Source organism: Mustela nivalis (genome assembly GCF_964662115.1).
Source record: "Mustela nivalis genome assembly, chromosome: 11".
Taxonomy (NCBI): Eukaryota; Metazoa; Chordata; class Mammalia; order Carnivora; family Mustelidae; genus Mustela; species Mustela nivalis.
In genome coordinates, this window is record NC_139030.1 from 53154344 (window position 1) to 53168307 (window position 13964).

A 13964-nucleotide genomic window follows, 5' to 3' on the forward strand; every position below is an offset into this window, starting at 1 on the left:
ATATTAATATAGTCATATCAGCTTTCTTTTGATTAGTGTTTACACACAATACCTTTTGCTATTCTTTTATTTTCAATCTATCTGTATTAGTATACTTAAAATATGTCTCTTGAAAACAGCATATCTTTGGATCTTGCATTTATTCAGTCTGCTGACAATCTCAAGAGTAGTGAAATTATGTACCTGCTAAAGACCTACGCCAGCATGTTCACAGCAACCTTTCTCATATCGCTAAAGCCCAGAAACAATCCAAATGGCCATTAATAGGTGAATGAAAAATAAATTAAGATATATTTATCCAATGAAGTAATACTCAACAATAAAATGTTATAACTAGTTATATATGCAACAAAATGGTTGAATCCCAAAAAGGGTGCTGAGTGAAAGAACCTAAAAAAAAAAGTACATTATTTTATGGTCCTATTTATGTGACTTTTTTGAGCAAAACTAAGCTATGGTGATAGAAATCAGAAAAGTGGTTGTCTCTGGGAGCAGGAGGGATTGACTGAGAAAGGACACTGGGGAGGTAGAGATGTTCTCCATCTTGATTGGGGGAGTGGTAGCAGTAGATTACATTTGTCAAAACTCAAGTGAATATGCACTTTATTTTATGCAAATTATCCTTCAAATAAAGAAAATGGCATGAGCCCAAGCCATACTGCCTTCTACTTCTTGTTTCCCAGAAAGTCTTGTGACTACACCAAGCCAAACCTGGACAAGCTGAGACAAACCAACTCTGATCACTCCCTTGATGATCCTCTTTCAGCTGGAGAGTATTCCTATCAGGTATCTTCAATTCACTGTCTCCGTGCGACTAGGATGAGAATATGTTTCTCTGGTATGGATTTATACTTTAGTAGGAGATACAAGCCCAGTTATGTCTCAAAGATAATTAGTTCTAAGATAATTGGGAATTTGGCTCTTTGATCTTAATACCATCAATATTCACTGCCCCCAGAGAATTAAAAACTTAATTAGGTAGTCACACGTAGACATTTAAATAATATTACCAAGCCCAGTAACAGCATAAGAGAATAATGTACTAAAACAATACAAGGCAACTAACAAGGCCGTATATGATTTGTTTGTGATAACAATGATAAACTTGAATAGATATTTTAAAAATTTTACAAAATGCTTTTACACACATTTTATTTTTACTAAAATTTTAAATAGAAGTATAGTTAATACAAAATACTGTATTAGTTTCAGGATTACAACATAGAGTCTTGACAATTCTGTATGTTATGCAATGCTCACTAGGATAAATGTATTACCATCTGTATGATACAATATCATTATAACAGTATTGATTATATTCCCTAGGCTATGCTTTTGTCCATGCAACTTATTTTATTTAAATGAATAAGTTATAACAAGGTAGATCAGAGAGGTGTAAATAGCTTCATCTTAAAAGAAACTAAAGTTTAATCAGCCTATGTGTTTAATCAGCCTATGGCAATAGCAAATAAACAACAGATGCAAGGTTGCAACATGTTTTTCAGCTTTCCTCCAAAAAGATTTATTCTATATCTTTTGTTGGTTATAAAAAGCTAAAGGCACTGAGGGCTGACATGATGAACAAAGACTTCTTTGATGAGGTAAAACTTGGGCTGAGCTTTAAAGCCTGGGCCAAAAATGGAGGACATTCCAAGTGGAAGCAAAATCATGAGAAAATGCCCTAAGCAGGATCTGACTCAGACCTACAAGAGACAATAAGGCAGGTCAGGGCAATAAGTAAATGAAAACATCAGTTGGACTGAACTAGATCATGTTGCAGATCTAATCAGGGAAAAATGATACAAGCCAAAGTGGAGATGTCAAAATAGAATATCAAAGGTCAATGGCAACATGCTGAAGATTTTAATAAGAAAAGTGAAATATCAAGAAAAAAAGTATATATTATAGAATATCTTAAGTATTATAAAATATGGATATGAAAATAATACATACTTAAGATTACAGTTTGAGTACACTAGTGCAAGTAGATAAGCAATAAGTGGGCTATAAAGAAATAAAGAAATTAGGTATGTAAACTTGTTTAAGAAATATTAAGTATGGCAAAAAGTCAGAGTAATGGATGAAAAGACTTAAATTAAGGTTAACAGAAAGATCGGATTGATCTAATCACCTCAATCTTTTGAAGGAGAGCAGTGTGACAGATATTGCTAAAAATAATAATAATAATAATAATAAAACCATTTGAATCATCACTGATGAGAAACAGATTTTGTTGTTATTTACTGAAGAAATGGGATATTATAATAACAAAAATACAGAAATTATGGAGATGATTTTTTTTTTTTAAGATTTTATTTATTCATCAGAGAGAGCAAGCGAGAGCGAGCACAGGCAGACAGAGTGGAAGGCAGAGTCAGACGGAGAAGCAGGCTCCCTGTGGAGCAAGGAGCCCGATATGGGACTCGATCCCAGGACGCTGGGATCATGACCTGAGCCGAAGGCAGCTGCTTAACCAACTGAGCTACCCAGGCGTCCCGATGATTTTTAAAAATATACAAGTTTAGGTAATAATTCATACATACATAGGATCTCTTACTATTAATTAGAATTTTTTTCCCACCTGAATAAAAGAGACTATGATGTCCTCATGTAAAGTCAACTTTGGCTTAAAATTAGAAAAATTTTTCTATCTGAATACTCCAGAAACGAAGCATCACAGAACATCAAAATAACCAATATTTTGGTGTTGTTAGTCAACAAAAACTATTATTTGTTGAAATCTTACTAAGGCCAAATATTGTTCTAAATGTTTTACGTGTACACTGTAGTATTTAATTCAATCTTCATGATAACTTCTGGAGTAGGAACAATTATTAACCTTATTTTATGCAAGGAGGCCCAAAGAGGTTTCTTCCTTGCCCAAGGACAGATTAGTAAACAGAGAAGCCAGAATGTGGAATTGGGTAACCTCATGTCTGAGTCCAAATCCTTAACCACCACCTTTACATGGTGACTAAAATCACCCATGTAAACTATAAAATATTAGTCATGGCTCTACTTCCTGTTCAGTGTTAAGATTTCAGAATTTTATTCTAAGCTTTTCTATTACCAAGTCAGATTGTGACTAATACCATCTCTCCAGGCTTTACATCCAGTAGAACCTCATGTGGAATATGAAGCCCATGGGGTAAAGTTGCCTCATGTGCAAACAAAACAATCTGGATTTAATACTAAGAACACAGGGAACATTGTGGAACATTCTTCAGAAAAGCAATACAATCAGATGTTGCACTGATAGTACAGGAGAGGTCTGGAATATAAAATCCTTTAGGGCAGGAGATAAGAAAAAAAGCTATTGTAAGAGCCCAGACAGGAAGCAATGCATGCCAAAATAAGGCAGAAGCAATGAGATGAGGAAATGATCCGAGCATTTCTAAAGTTGCTTTAGTAAAATCTGAAGTTTGACTGCACATGGGTGGAGAAGGAGCTACCAAAGATGAAGAGGACTCCAAGGTTTTTGTCTCAGGGACATGATGCACAGGAGGCAGACAACTTCTGTCTTTCACAGATCTCACTGATATCCATGTTCTATGAAGTCAAATTCCATATGAAGCCAACAAATTTATGGAGCAAAACAGAATGAAAATTGTATTAAATAAAACTTATTCTGCCCTGAGATACTAGAGCAAAAGGGAGACTAAAATCAGGGATGGTAGTGAGGAATCTTGCACAGTAAGAAAACTAAGTCAGTTGGAAATTCAATTGTGTGTTGAGGAGCAAGGCAGTTAATGAATGCTTCTATTATTTCATAGCAGAAAAAAATTGAGAAGTTTGAATGGCTAATAAACATTCTCTTTTTTAATACAAAGATATACAGGTATATGTTTTTTAAGAGTAAGTGAATATTTCTGCATTTCATTAGACTATCATAGACTTTTTTTCTAGAACAAGGAGAAAAATGATGATGTTTCAGAAAAGGGAGTTGAAAATTAGATTATTAACTAAGATAAAATATTTAAAAATTGTTATGGTAAAAAGAAATGTAATGAAAAAGTGAAAAATAACAATTTTCCTTTATTTAAATTTTGTTAGTCTAGCTGAACAGGAAAATAGTATTAAGAAAAATATCTTGATATTTTAAACTGTCAATGAATATACAAAGTGAATGGAATTTTTGTTCAAAGGGAAGTTGAATTATAGCTTCACTAAAGAGGTCAATAATAGGGGTAAAAACTACCAATATCTAAAGATTTAACAAAAGGCAGTGTCTTTGGTACAGAATGGGGGGTAGAAGAGCATGTTAAAAATTCCCAGTCATTAGCAGAGATGGGCGTGAAACACACATACATAGAAGGTCAAAATGTTCAGACCTTGGTATTTGATAAACTATGGTCTATATCCTTCTACCATTTCCAGCCAGGATAGACATTTGGATAAAACACTAATTGGGTTTGACTCTGTATTGTAACATTTTTTTGTTTGCAACATTTTCCACTGATTACCAATTAAAAAGAGAGAGAGACCATTCCATTGGAGAGATAACCAAAACACTCAAAAGCTACTTTTCATTGTATGGATTAAGAAAATGCCCAGATAAATAGTAACAGTAAGAATAAATTACCATTTACTACAAATCAACACAAGTAAGAGGGAAAGATAATCCCTTTTCTCTTTATCAAAAATCCAAAACACATTCCACATCCTATACAGTGATATATAGTGACTGAAGGGGTGGGGATGATCAGGCAAGGTGTGAGGAAAGGTAACAGAACTAGAACAATATTATCTGTGAGAGACAATCTTCTGCAGAAAAGATCCCCAAGGTGCATTGCCCAAATCACTCCCACAAGTGTACCCCTCACTTGAGGTAGTGGGCATATCTTCTTCTGCAAACAATATGACGTTGATAGGACAGAGAAAGTTAATAGGGGGAAGCCAAGAATACCCCATCGAATAGCACATTAGTTAGCTAGTCTATAAATTCTCTGTTTTACTAGTAATCTAGAACCAGAGGGCTGAGCCAATTCTTGTCTTTTAAACAAGGAATTAACTTCATCCCTCCTTGTTGATCTACCTTATATAGATTTTTAAGTGTGGATTCAGTCTAGTAGCAGTTCCATTAATGTGAACTTGAAGAATTATAGAGCTAGAAGGCGCTTTAGAGAGAACGTAGTCTAAGGGTGATAAAATTGAAGCTTACAGAATTTCAGAGTATAGATAGTTAGCATCAGATCTGGGACCAGCACTGTTTTTCTGGCTCTTAGTTCAGTCCTCTTTTCACTGGTAATAATTTATTATTTCGGAAGAAAAGAAAAAGTTATGAGTTTTTTAAAAAGAAAGATAACCAAAGAAAAAAAGAAAGATAACAAAAGTAATTTTAACTGAAAGATTATAAAAATAGAAATTGTTTTCCATTAAGTAAATAAAAGTATCTATTTATTAGAGTCAGTGAATATGTCATTATATCTCTTTACTCATGAATAATCTTAAGATTTGAAGGCACTTACTTTTGAGTGAAAGTCTGTCAATCACAGACATCTCATCATTCTCCTTCCAACTCCCCATCCTCTCATTTGCCAGATTCAAGTGAAAAGAGCATTCCATACTCTGAAATGAGTTGGGGAAGGAAAACGTGGGTCATTGTTGGCAACTAGGAAGGAAGTATCTTTTTCTAGAATAGTCCACAGGAGCTGACCAAAAGAAAACCAAATATATCCAGGGTTGTGGGCATAAGGAAGATCAGCTTAATTCAGAAATAAATGAAAAATGTGCCCATAGAGCATTATGATCACAACTGGATTCTACCACAAGAGTTAGAGCAAGAGTAAGTTTTGCAGAAGCAGTAGGACATTGAGAATATCACCAATATTTCCGAGATGTTTGCCAGATGGCAAAATGTATGAGAAACATTCTCACACAGCAGACAGCCATGCCAGACAAAGAACAGGAATACTGCTCCCCATGAAGGCAAATGAGTTCAGGAAATAATGCATCACTTCCCAAGAGTATTCCTGGCTGCCAAATCTACACAGTCCCTGCTGTGATTAGCTCCTATTTTCCTTAGGCCACTGGACCTTTGAACTGGCAAAGTTAAAGCAACTGGGAATTTAAAACTCTCTCTTTTACCTAAAAGATTTTTAGATGTTTATAGGAAACCAATACCTGATTGAACCATCTCAAATCCCAAAGTTTTACAGCATATTTACAGAATATCATCTGTAAGGATGAGTAAGCAGAAAAAAATCAGACATACAAAAAGAGGTCGTTGTTCAAAATAGGGAGCATATTCCTTGTAATGTTGCAGATAACTCCTTATGAAACATAATTACTACAAAAAGGAGAAGAGGACATTTTAATATTGAAATATACTCTGATTAAGATTAGGAAGACATTTTATTTTTGTTTAATATTTTTGAAGGGGAGATACAGAGGGAGAGGGAGATAGGGAGAGAGAATCTCAAGCAGGCTCCATGCCCAGTGCATAATTCCAATGTGGACCACCATCTCATGACCCTGAGATCCTGATCTGAGCTGAAACCAAAAGTTGGATGCTTAACTGATAGAGCCATCCAGGCACCCCAAGAGAACATTTTAAATATGCAAATAAAGCTAGCAGCAAGAAAGTCCAATTGGACTGCATGGTAAATTCATAGTACAATATAAACAGTAATCAGCAGATTTGAAAATGCAGAAAATTAAATCTGTTAACTAGAGGATAAACTAAAGAAGTTTCTACAGATTTAAGAGAAAAAAGAAGAAAAAATATAAATGAATATCACAAACACACACACACACACATACACACACATGAATGACAAAGACCAGAAGATGCTATAATTAAAGATAGTAATCTCAGAAGGAGAAACCAAAGCCAACATAGTTGTAATAATTTCTAATCTGAAGAAAGACTACAGTCTTTATATCAAGAGTCTATAAATCAAAAAGGGTTATTGAATACAGGCAAATTAATGAAAATAACTCTAAATCTAGATATATCCTACTAAGACAGGGAAGGTAAAAAATGAATAAAAATTCAAATCATTCACATTCCTGGTAAGGAAAAATGGTTAGTTTCCAAAGAGGGGAAAACACAAGCAAAACTCTGGCTGTGTATTATCTTCCACCTATAATTGCCATTCCTATATAAGGGCACTTGAGAAACATTCTCACACAGCAAGAGGTTAAGAAATATATCACCAATGTATCCTTTATAAAAAGATGATTTTAACGTATACTTCAGCTCTATAGAAGATAATATAAATAATGGGGAAATTGCAATATAAAACTCAGGACATGGAGTTAAACCATAGGGCTATATTTAAATCACTATTGCAAGCATGCTTCCCACTGAGCTGGCAGCCCGATATGGGGCTTGATATGGGGCTCGATGCAGGGCTCAATGTAGGGCTCAATCCCAGGACCCTGGGAATATGACCTGAGCTGAAGGCAGACATTTAACAACTGAGCTACACAGGCACCCCCAAATAATTCTTTTAAAATAATTCTTTCAAAAACTAGGAAATAGTTGGACAAGGAAGGAAAAAATACTTCATATAGATGGCAATAGGAAGTATCTTCATTTATGATGCTGACAATTTCTTTTAAAATAATTCAGTAAAAAACAAGGCCCTCTATGCATTCCAAATAACTAGGGGAAAAAATAAGAGAAAAAAGATAAAAAGGAAAAAATATATAGTTGATGTAGTCCATAAGCAAATCAGGAAAAAGAATAAAGGATTAAAAATAGAAACCATAAAACAAGTTGTCAGAAGAGAGACCAAATACACCTAACATTTATGATAACAAATTGTGAATTGCTTTATTCACATTAAATAACAAAAAATACCAAATTAGATCACAAAGAAAAAGTTGAACAGATGCTGTTTATTTAAAAGAAGCATGAAACAAATTGCCAAAATTAAAAATAAAAAATGGGCAAAAAATATATCAGGCAAATACAAACAAAAATGTAGAGCTTGCAATGTTATTAGAGACAAAATATATTTCAAGGCAAAAAATGACTTAAATAGATAAATAAGATAATTTATTTTTATTTATTTATTTATTTTAATTTATTTATCAGAGAGAGAGAGGGGGAGAGAGCGAGCACAGGCAGACAGAATGGCAGGCAGAGGCAGAGGGAGAAGCAGGCTCCCTGCTGAGCAAGGAGCCCGATGTGGGACTCCATCCCAGGACGCTGGGACCATGACCTGAGCCGAAGGCAGCTGCCTAACCAACTGAGCCACCCAGGCATCCCGATAAATTAGATAATTTAATACTTATAAAGGTAAATCAATAAAATACAGTCATAAATTTATAAAGCTAATAATAGTATATTATTATGCAAAACTATTAGAAGTTCAACATAACTGGAAAAGACAAATTCATTTGTCTCAGTTTTTGAAAGATGAAATATGAAAACATAGGCATTAAATGCATTAAATTTTAAACAAATTATTATTATTGTTATTTTAATAATTATGTAACAAAGTTTGTTCTATATAATTTATAAACTGATTCAATTACATAGTAACAAAGCAGCAAGAAAACAAACAAGTGATTAAAAAATCCTACCTTGATGAATTCTAAAAGGTAGAATTTCTAGACCTAACCTATATGTTTTGACTATAATACATTAAACCTATAAAACTTATTTTTAAATGTATAAGTCTTTACAATTTTCTGTGAAATGGTTAACATATGAAAGTAAAAAAAAAATAAATAAATAAAATGTCAAAATGGTATTAAAAAACTGATCAGACAAATTATAAGAAAATAAATTGAAAAAATATAAAACTACTTTATTTAAAGATTTTTAAAATTTAAATTTTATTTTTTAAAACTACTTTAAAATAATTAGGTGTCATGTTATCAATGAGTTATGGGTATCTTCTAGAAAATAAAAACTGATATTATCTAAAGGCACTTCATTTCTGCATTTTAAAAACTGACTCAGCATATTGTATGGACTTGTCCAATTCCTATGCTGTATACCTGAAACAAAATGTGCATCAACTCCATTCCGATTATAATAAAAAACACTCAAAAAATGGCTCAAAAATAGAAAAATATAAAATCACCCAAAAGGTTTTTCAGGAAAAATAAAAATTTGAGAGCAAAACTTTACCAAAAATTAAATCTACAGGGGTGCCTAGTGGAGCAAGGAGTCTGCTTCTCCCTCTCCCACTCTCTCTGCTTCTGGCCTTTCTCGTCAAGTAAATAAATAAAATCTTTTTAAAAAATTAAATCTACAACCAATGCCATTAGTAAATAAGGACATAAAAATCTGAAATAAAATTCATCTACTTAATAAAATAATACACCCCCCCCAAAAAAAAACCCAAGGTAGGAATTTTAAAATAATGTAATATTAGGAAATATATTAATGAAATTGATTATGTCAATGGATCAATAAAGAATATAACCAAATCCAGATATGAAAAAAGAATTTAATAAGTCTTATATTTACTTGCAAATTATTATAAATGCTATTTTTAAAGAGAAATAAAAGAAACTTCTTCACATGATAAAGTCTGTCTCAAATAAAACTTACTTTGATACAATTGTATCACTATGGGTACTGATTTAAATATAGTTTAGTGATGAAACATTATAGATATTTGTATCAGAGTTAAAAAAAAGCTGGATATTTTCCACTATTGATTTTTCCAAGAAAATCTGCCAGTATAATTAGGAAAAAGCACTGATCGTAAATAGCTAGAGGAAACCTGATTAGTAGAAGTGTTGAAAATCAGGGAGAAGAAGATGGGGCAGAGTAGGAGGATTCTAGGCTCACCTTGTCCTATGAAAAAAAACAGATAAATATCCAAGCATCCTAAATACTCCAGAAATCAACCTCAAGACTGACAGAACGCACTCCACAACTAAATGTAGAAAAGAGGCCATATCGAAGAAGGGAGAAGTGTGGAGACTCAGCTTGGGAGAGAAACGGATGGTGGCTACTACAGTGGGGGAGGGGGCTCTGGTCACAGAGAAGGGCAAGAAACAGATTAACACACGGGGAAGCACATAGAGAAAACCAATCTCCATAGCAGTTGGCTTGGAAAGTGAGAGAGCTTGTATTTTGTGAGTTCTTGCAACCAGTGGGTTGCAAGTGGGGCTTAAAGCCTGGTTTTAAAGGTCAGCATACTTGATTCTGGAGAGTTTAGAGGACATTGGGGCTGCTCTTGGAGAAAAGGAAGGGCAAATAGTGTGTGGACATACAACGTGGAAGCAGCGATCTGAAGAGACCTGGAGCACACACTGGGGAGCATGCTCATCTTACTCATCTTGCTCATCTTGAAGCATGTCCCAGAAAGACAGTGTTCATGATGTCCTTCACTTTTTTCTCAAGTCCAATGAGTATCCTTATAATCATTGCTTTAAGTGCTGCATCAGGCATGCTTCTATCAGTTTCATCCAGACCTCTGCCATGGCCTTGCCCTGTTCTTTCATTTGGGAAAAATTTCTGTCTTCCCATTTTTGTCCAAGTCTGTGCTTGTTTCAGTGTGTGAAGAAAGTAATCTATATCTCCTGTTTTTGAAGGTAATGGCTTTATGAAGAAGAGGTCCCATAGTGCAATGCTGTGTAGTGTCTGCTGTTCCCCAGGGCCTGGTGCTTCTGGAAATGTTTTAATGTGTGCTGCATATGCTGTGCTGTTGTGTCCTAGCTGCTTTATCCTCTAGACCAGTCATCAGCAGAGGTTTTCTTTTGTCTGTTATGGGCAGTGTTTTATCCCTGGACTGAATGTGGCATATTTTAACCAAATGTGCTCTGGCCTGCTTGTGATATGAGACCTGTTGCCACTGCCACCACAAGCAAGGCCTCACAAAACTCCCAGGTTGAAAGACATGCTGTTGGCAGGGTTTAGGCCTGTTTTCTGAGGAAGAGGACCACCATGCTGGGACTGAAGCAAAGTGACTAAGAAGCACAGTTCCACCAGAGCATGGTAGGGGCAGAGCCTGATGTAAGCAAGTTAGGTAGCAAGTGTTAGTGCTGTGCTGGTTCCCTCAGGTGGCTTTGTGCTTATGCTGATGGGTGGAGGAAGGAAATGGCACTGGCCAGTTCCTTTGTTCCTGGAGAGGTCTCTCCACGAAAGCTGTCTCTCTGAGACATGCTCCAAGATAAGATATCAGTGAGAATCTTAACATAGAGATAAAAATGAAACAATCAGAGATGAAGAGTGCAATAAACAGGATGAGAAACACGTTTGATGCAATGAACAGCAGGTTGGAAGAAGCAGAGGAACAAATTAGTGACCTAGAAGACAGAGTAATGGAAAATAATCAAGATGAAAAAAGAGAGAAAAAAGAGCACATTTTGTTCATGCAAAATGAACACAGACTTAGGGAACTCAGTGATTCCATCCAACGTAATAACATTCATATTACAGGAGTCCCAGAAAAGGTGAGAGGGGGGCAGAAATTTATTTAAAGAGATAATAGTTGAAAAATTCCCTAATCTGGGGAATGAAACAGATCTAGGAGGCACAGAGAACCTCCAAAAAATCACCAAAAGCAGATCTATGCCAAAACATATTATAATTAAAATACCTAAATACAGTGATACAGAAACAATTTTAAAAGCAACAAGACAAAAGAAGACAGTTACATACAAGGGGAAACCCCATAAGTCTATCAGGGGATTTTTCAGCAGAAAATTTCTAAGCCAGAAGGGAGTGGCATGATATATTTAAAGTGATGAATGGGAAAAAGCTGCAGCCAAGAATACTCTATCTAGCAAGGCTATCATTCAGAAAAGAGAGATAAAGAGTTTCCCAGACATGCTGTTGGCAGGGTTTAGGCCTGTTTTCTGAGGAAGAGGACCACCATGCTGAGACTGAAGCAAAGTGACTAAGAAGCACAGTTCCACCAGAGCATGGTAGGGGCAGAGCCTGATGTAAGCTGTTAGGTAGCAAGTGTTGTGCTGCAAACTTAATGGTAATCACAAATCAAACCACTATTAAATATGTAAACAATAACTAAAGGAGTTCATGACCAGTAAATCAGCCCTGAAAGAAATAGTAATGGGGACTCTTTGAATGGAAAGGAAAGATCAAAAGTGACAGTATGAAGGTAGGAAACAAAAAAGAAATAAAAATGAATATTTTTGTAAAATATCAGCCAAGGAATTAACAAAATAAAAGGACAAAATAGTTCACAAAATAGAAGGGCAAAATAAAATATGAATCCTAAAACATGGGAAGTTGAGGAGCAAAGGATGGGTTCAAACTTAAATGACCACCAACTTAATATAGATTGTTAAATGCAGAAGGTGTTATATACAAACTTAATGGTAATCACAAATCAAACCACTAATAAATATGTAAATTATAAAGAGAAAGAAGACCAAATATATCGCTTAAAAAAATCAGTAAACCATGAGAGAAAGACAAGAAAAGATCAGAGAAAATCTTCAGAAATAACCACAAAACATGCAGTAAAATGGCAATAAATACATATCTATCAATGATTACTTTGAATGCAAGTGAACTAAATGCTCCAATCAAAAAACAGAGTGACAGAATGGATAAGAACAACACCCATCTATCTACTGCCTACAAGATACCCATTTTAGACTTTAAGACACCTGCAGATTGAAAGTGAGGGGATGGAGAAATATTTATCATGTTAATGGATGTCAAAAGAAAGCTTGAGTAGCAAAACTTATTTTGGACAAAATAGACCTTAAAACAAAGACTGTAACATGAGATAAAGGAGGACCTTATGTAATAATAAAGGAGACAATCCAACAAGAAAATATAACAATTGTAAATATATATATATATATATATATATATATATATATATATATGTATATGTACATATATATATCTAACATGGGAACACCCAAATACATAGTTAATAACAAACATAAAGGAACTAATGAATAATAATACAATAATAGTAGGGAATGTAACACCCCACTTATATTAATACACAGATCATCTAAACAGAAAATCAACAAGGAAACAACAGCTTTGAATGACACACAAGATCAGATGGACTTAACAGATAAATTCAGAACATTCCATTTTAAACCATAGTATACACATTCTTTTCAAGCGCACATGGAACACTTTTCCGAATAGATCACATATTGGGCCACAAAACAAGCCTCAACAAATTCAAAAAGATCAAGGTCATACCATGCATCTTTTCTGACCACAATGCTATGAAACTACAAGAAACCACAAGAAAAAATCTAGAAAGACCACAAATACATGGAAGTTAAATGATGTATTACTAAATAATGAATGGGTCAACAATGAAATAAAAGAAGAAATAAAAAATTACATAGAAACAAATGAAAATGAAAACATAATGTTCAAAACTTTTGGGATGCAGCAAAGGCTATTCTAAGAGGGAAGTTTATAGCAACACAGGCCTACTTCAAGAAGCAAAAAAAATCTCAAAAACAGCCTAACATTGCACCCAAAGGAGATAGAAAGAGAACAACAAACAAAGCCTAAAGAGCAGAAATAAATGATATAGAAACTTAAAAAAAATAGGACAGCTCAATGAAATCAGGACAGTTCTTTGAAAACATTAATAAAATTAATAAAAGTCTAGTGAGACTTCTGAAGAAAAAAGAGAACAAACTCAAATAAATAAAATCATAAATGAGAGAGGAGAAATAACCAACACCGCAGAAATACAAACAATTATGAAAGACTATTATGAAAAAAACATATACCAATAAATTGAACAAGCTATAAGAAATGTATAAATTCTTAGAAACACTTAACCTACCAAAACTGAAACAGGAGAAAATAGAAAATTTAAAAAACCAATTATAAGCAAAGACAGTCACTTAGTAATCAAAAAAATACAGGTTCAGGACCAGAAGGCTTCATAGGCAAATACTACCAAACATTTAGTGTTAATACCTACTCCTCTCAAACTACTCCAAAAAATAGAAAAGGAAGGAAAACTTCCAAATTCATTCTATGAGGTCTGAATTACCCAGATACCAAAACCAGATAAAGACACCACATAAAAAAA

General features: G+C 34.2%; 1 protein-coding gene across 3 annotated transcripts in view; it reads right to left on the bottom strand.

The window, feature by feature from the left end:
• SCN2A (sodium voltage-gated channel alpha subunit 2) overlaps window positions 1-13964 on the bottom strand; it is a 140003-nt gene that overhangs the window by 99153 nt on the left and 26886 nt on the right. Inside the window, exon 2 of one of the 3 annotated variants that reach the window (XM_082691195.1) lies at window positions 5469-5568. The exons of the other annotated variants lie outside the window; for them this stretch is intronic. The gene's annotated coding sequence lies outside the window, so the exon portion shown is untranslated. The remainder of the gene's footprint in view (window positions 1-5468; window positions 5569-13964) is intronic. 3 annotated transcript variants of the gene reach the window in all.